Raw genomic sequence first — 6,755 nt, 5'->3', positions numbered from 1 at the left:
TAGAAATACTTTAAGCATAATATTAAACTACTAATTAAAAAGTAAAGGCACAAAAATAAGTTTTTATATAAGTCAAAGTTTATAAATATATAGCATTATAAGTATAAGACATGATTTTGCAGTTGTTACAGGTTTTTTAAATACATGGTTTATGTAGTAAAATACACAAATGAGCAAAGCCTAAGAGATCTTGGTGCTCATAACTCATAATGTATAAACCTCTGTCAACAGTCTAGAATATGCATGAGGTAAGCCTGTGAAATATGTAATGTGAGCAATAAAGTATGCAAAATCAAGAGCTAAAGTATATAGCTTAGTCAGTAAAACTTGGCAAGCATAATGATTAAACAATTTACTGAAAAGGCAAAATATGCAAAAAGGAGCAAGCAATCTTATTTATTAAGCTGATAGATAGTTCCAGAAGGTTTGATTTGAAAAGTAAGCTCTTCAAATGATCTATGCTGCTCCATCAGCAGATTATGTTCCTCGATCATTGCGCTCTATGAAAAATTAATTGGCTAACTACGGGATTTTATGATTGCAACTGAGGAAATTCATTGAGATACTTAAGAGTTTATGTGCGTGATTTGAAAACCTTAAATGGCATCTTAGAGGGGTTTGCTGTGTACTTTTACTAAATCCTACCAACAGCTTTACCCTCCCTGTTTGATCAATTTTGGCTGACAGTTTAAGTCGATTACAAAATTCAAACCTTGAATTAATAATAATAATAACAATAAACTTTGATTATATCATATAAAATTAAAGTCTATTAATTGATACCATGTTATTACTTCACCACATAAAAGGAGACAGAAAATATGAAACAACTATCTCCAGACAACGATAGTAAAGACTGTAGGAATAATGTGTTGGAGAAAAGATATTCATTCAGTGAACACAAGACTGGACAGACTCTCATAGTATGGACTTCATGTAACCACAGAACACCAGTGAGAAGGGAGAACACTGGCATTCCTAAGCTGAAGACAGAGTTCACAAATCACCTCAGCTAAAGACTGAAAGCTTTGTTGAGAGCTGACCCTAAATCTTATGCAGAATCTCCCAAGAATTATTGATGTTTTTATTCTAGAAATCTGAAGACTTCGCGAAGGAAAGCCATACAGAAATTTAAAGTTTCAATTTTAGAAGACAGGACAGTATTCTTCATTAACATTATTCTCTATTCTTTTTTAATTTATGGTTCTGACAAAGTGGTGGTTTGAACATTTTTGGCCCATGGGAACTGGCACTAGTAGTAGGTGTGGCCTTGTCAAAATAGTTGTGACTTTGTTGGAGGAAGTGTGTCACTGTTTATATGTAGGCGTTTAGGAATCCTAGGTGCAAGCTCTGTCCAGTGTGGAAAAGAGCTCCTCTCTTCTGGCTGCCTGTTCAAGATAGTCNCCTCCTGAATGCCTTTGTATCAAGAAAAGGAACTCTCAGTTTCTTGTAGAATATCAGCTATTTCTCCAGCACAGAGTCTGCCTGCACACTGCCATTCTTCTCACTGTGATGGTAATGGGCTGAATCCCTAATACTGTAAACCAGCCACAATTAAATTTTGTTCTTGTAAGAGTTGCCTTAGTCAAGGTGTCTCCTCATAGCAATAGAAGCCCTAACTAAAACAAGACCTCATATGAGATTTTATAAAGAAAGTAGTGGTTGTGGAAAATCCAGCAGCACTAAAAGGCTTCAGAAAATTTAAGAACAACAACACAAGATTTCAAAATTAAATAGGTAAAGAGTCTGAGGTAACCTGGCATGAGGCACACATGTTTCATCATGAAACTTGAGTGCCACATTGGTTCAGAACACACATCATGCAGACATTGCAGTGTTTGCACCAGCCGTATGCACAATACCTCTTGGCACAACTCGGGACACTGTGGTCCAAACTCAAGATAAGAAGTGATGAGTTGTGTAGTATATGTTCTTACAAAAACATAATTAATTTAACAAAGAAAAACAAATATTTTGAGCATTTTCCTACCATGATTCTGTCTCATATTAAAATCAAATTAGTATTTGCTTGGGTTGAATTGTATTAAAACATTTGATTTCTAAAGATACTACTTGAGTTGCTGATATATTTCTTAGAAAGCATTAAAAGAATTTTGTTTTGGGTTAAAGACAGTATTTTCAATAATTTCTTTTCATTTTGTAAGTTTATTTATTTTTCTTTCATACAGTATATCCTAACTGTACTTCGTCCTCTCTCTCCTCTTCCCAGACCCTCCCCTTCTCTCCTTTCTCCCAGATCCACTCCTCCTTTTATTTTTTTGACTATTTGTTTATTTATTATTGTGACCCCAGGTTGGAATTCTGTTTCCTTCAAAATATCAAGCTATGATGTTACTCACATTTGTTTATAGACATTTACATTTTTTTCCATTATTGTGTTTTATGTGTGTGTGTGTGTGTGTGTTTGCTTGAATTATGTTTTAGATGATCATTAAGTATTGGTTGCCAGGGATATGAACTGATTTGTAAAGAAATAACATTATCATAAACATGAAATTGAAAAAAGTAAGTGCAAAGGATTATGTGAGAAAATCCTTCAGCATCGCAAAACTACGAGTGGATTCAAGAGTAGATCAATGGAAGGCTAATATTTCAGTATGATTTCCACAGTTGAGAGATCATCTTTCACTGTGAAGTAGGTAACAGGCAGTCTGGTTTTATTAGAAGATTCAGATCAATTATTTATGATTTTTCAAAACTTAACTATTAATAATGTGAAGTGTGAGAATGTGTGTGTGTGTGTGTGTGTGTGTGTGTGTGTGTGATGTATGTAGAGAAGCATGCCTGCCCCACACCAATGTGAACAACATTGTGGATACATTTCCACCTTTAGCTGTGCTCTATGGATCCACCTTGACTCAATGGGATTTACTTTTGTACCCCCCACATCATCTTGTGTACCTCAGGTCTTTTGATTTGAAAATAATTATTTGTGTGAACTCCAATTGTCATATCTGTCTGCTTACTTAAATTATCCTTGATGCCTCATTCTTTCTACATGTCAGACAGAAGTCTGAGCTAAGCACTGAGCTCTATGCTGGGTTTTAGAGCAGATTTGCTTTTTCACAGCCATTTTGGATCATTACCAAGTCTCAACGTTCACTGGTTATGATGGTCTGCAGAATTCTTGCAGATTTTATAAAAGACTGGAATGTAGCTCAGTCTGGCCAATGCTTACTGTGCATACACAGCCTGAAGATTGATGCTCAACACTGGATCATCTACATATGGTGGAATATGCCAGTAATCACAGAACCAGCGAGGTAGAGGAAGGAGGATTAAAGTGTTCTTGGTTACATGGGAAGTTCAGGGTCAGCCTGGGTGAGATGATATTCTATCCTGAACAAAACAAAACAAACAAACAAACAAAAACAAAACAAAAAAACACAAAAAACAAAACACAAAACCTTTGAAGTAAAAATAAGTACATTTTTGAAAAACAAAACAAAACAAAGCAACTCATATCTGTTTTTACCGTTCTCACAGATTTTATAGTTTTGCAAACATTCATCATTTTCATGTCATGTGTGTGAAGTAGCATGGATGAGCACATGTAACACGCATCATTTGTTTTAAAAAGTCCTCAACATTTCTGTCATGTTGGTTTTTTTTATATTTATGTGAAATGATCACCTAAGTGTTTATGATTATAAAATCAAAATATCAATTCTTAAGAACATTAAGATTATCATTGTGAGAGCTGGGTATGGTGGCACATGTCTTTAATCCCAGTACTCGGGAGGCAGAGGCAGGCAGATTTCTGATTTCAAGGCCAGCCTGGTCTACAGAGTGAGTTCCAGGACAGCCAGAGCTATACAGAGAAACCCTGTCTTGAAAAACTCAAATAAANTAAAATAAAAACAATTAAAAATGACTATCATTGTGAGATCCCCAGACCCCAAATCCTTGCCACTAGGTCCCCTCGCAAGCCTTCAAGACCTTCCTGTCCCCACTGTGCACCATATTCTGGTCCGCACCTTTAGCCACAATCCCAGAGGACTACAGCTATCAGAGACCATCAGGTGAGACCCCTATCTCAATTACCTACCTGTAAACCCCTCTGAGAAAACACAGCAGCAGCAAGTTCTGTCCTGTCCTCTCTGCACTTGATTCCCTAAGACAGCTCTACCTGCATCCCTAAATACCTGCTACCACCCAGAACAAATGGGTGAGCTCCCCAAGGACCCAGCCCCTCCCCACTGGGTACCTCACCAGCTCTACCTGCAACTCCAGAAGCTTGCTCATATCAGGGACTATCAGGCCTGCCAGCAACCACATGACTAAAGGCCAATGTAAGAACAAAATCAACGAAGGCAGGGCAATATGGCACCACTAGAACCCAGCTATCCTACTGCAGCAAGTTCTAGAAATCCTAATACACCGTAATCACATGAAAATGACCTTACATCTAATCTATGAGGACAATAGAGGCCTTCAAAGAGGAAATGAATAAAACCTTAAAGAAATATAGTAAAATACAATCAAACAGGCAGAGACCCTAAAGGGTAATAAATAATGAAATACAGGAAAATAAAATCAAACAGGTGAAGGAAATACATTAAAATTTCTCAAGAACTTTAAATAGACACAGAAGCAATAAGGGAAACAAAACCTGGCATGGCATCACTGAGCGGCCTCGGATGTATAAGCTACTTGAAGTTGGTTTCATGAATCCTGACTGTCTGAGGCTGATGCAGTGGATTTTGGTGCAGAAAATAGAGAGCTGGAAGGATGCTCCATGTGGGGTGGTGGTGAGCATAGGTGGAGGTGGGAGAGGAGGCAAGGAAGGTAAGCCATGTAGAAATCAGAGTGCCCTGGATATATGCTGTTGTGAAACTGAGCAAATCCTCCTCCTTAACCAGTTCTCCAGAGGCTACATACAAAAAGGGCTCATCCAGGCTAACGGATAAACTCAAGCCTAAAGCCATTAAGCCTTTCAGTGAACAGTTATGAGCCCCTTCTGCATTCGCCACTCTTTACTCTCAAGGAGGCATTCCTTGCAGATTGGTACATGGTTCAGTAAAACACAGGTTCCAGTGGGAATGCATGCCTAAAAGTCTTCCATTTGACCCACGTCCAATTAACTTAGCTGAGGGTCTGAGGGAGACCAAGCGTCTTTATACGGTTGTGCTAAAGGAAGGATTTAGAAAGGTTCTTCTTGTCAAGGGTGCTCCAGAAAAAGCTATACCTTCGCTGCCTAGACAGATCCTGGTAACTAAGGCAGCGCTAGTTCATTCCGATGATGGAGTGTTTGAAAGAAGACTGAGTGCACTTTTGCAGGTGAGTGTGGTTGTTAGCCCATCTCTGAATGACCACCTGAACCTTCTCCTTACAATTCTATCCAAGAAGCTAATGGACAAAAAATTAAAAGATCTCACAATATATGTTTTGCAAATGCTGGGACACAATGATGGGAGTGAAAGTGTGATAATCATCAAATCCAAAATCCCACCATACTGCACTATCTGCTGTTAAACCAACAAAAGCCACGCTGCTTCCTTGTGCTCAGGCAGTGACTTCTTGGACCTTTCATCAGTACAGCATACTCCGACTAAGAGCAACACTCATAAATTAACTTGGCTACAAGGATCATGTGGAAGCAGGAAGAATCATTATATAATCTGTCAACAAAAAGCTAATTTACATTTGTAAAAGCTGAGTACTGTGTGGATTTCTCATCCTTGTATGTGTGAGTTTATGGACCATACCTATGTGTGTATTTTCCAATGCATTTTTACTTTTAGCCTATCTAAAGATCACTTTGTAGCTGTGTCCTTATTTTATAGGTTGCTTTTGTCCATTTCTTAGTTTTTTTTACTTATTAGGACTGAAAAAAATTTAAGAGAGCAAGGAAATATTTGTGATTTAAATGTTAGCCAGGATGTGTAAATGTATATTTTATAATGTGAAATGCTTGTGAAGATAATTTCTATCCTGAATATTCTAGTCATAAAAACTTGTTTTAAATGTGAAAATCTATTACAAATATGTTGTTTATTACAACTTTTTTAAATCACTTGAGCTTTAATTGCAAATAAGTAAATGTTATTTTTATATTTTGTAGCCTGAAAATAGTAATGATGCACATATATTGATATGAAGGAATTAAAATCTTTAAACTTAAAAATTAAAAAACACAAACTGAGGAAATCCTGAAGATGTAAAGACTAGGGAAGAGAAAAAGAAATACAGACACAAGCATCACCAACAGAAGACCAAAATTGGAAGAGAGAATACAGAGCATTGGTGATACAGAACACTGAAGATACAATAGAAGAAACTGATTCATTGGTCAAAGAATACTCTAAAGCTAAACAATTACTAACACAAAATATCCAGGAAATTTGGGACTCTGTAAACAACAACAACAAAACTAAGAAGTGTAGGGATAGAAGAATGAGAAGACTTTCAACCCAAAGGCCCAGAAAATATCTTTTTGTTTTGTTTGTTTTGTTTTATTTTTGTTTTGTTTTGTTTTGTTTTGTTTTTCAAGACAGGGTTTCTCTGTATAGCCCAGGCTATCCTGGAGCTCACTTTGTAGACCAGGCTGGCTTCAAACACAGAAATCCGCCTGCCTCTGACTCCCAAGTGCTGGGATTAAAGGCGCATGCCCAGCTTGCCCAGAAAATATCTTAAACAAACTCATGGAAGAAACAATTTTAACTTGAAGAAAGAGATACCCATAAACATATAGGAAGCTTACACAATGCTAAATAGATTGGACCAAAAAAGAA

At 37.0% G+C, this 6,755-nt stretch overlaps 1 pseudogene; it reads left to right on the top strand.

Annotated features, from left to right (window-relative positions):
* The first annotated feature begins 3,891 nt into the window (after positions 1-3,891).
* On the top strand, positions 3,892-5,496 carry LOC110291805 (annotated as a pseudogene).
* The last annotated feature ends 1,259 nt before the right edge of the window (positions 5,497-6,755 follow it).

Source organism: Mus caroli, chromosome 3 (genome assembly GCF_900094665.2).
Source record: "Mus caroli chromosome 3, CAROLI_EIJ_v1.1, whole genome shotgun sequence".
NCBI lineage: Eukaryota > Metazoa > Chordata > Mammalia > Rodentia > Muridae > Mus > Mus caroli.
This window is presented reverse-complemented; position numbering and strand designations above follow the sequence as displayed.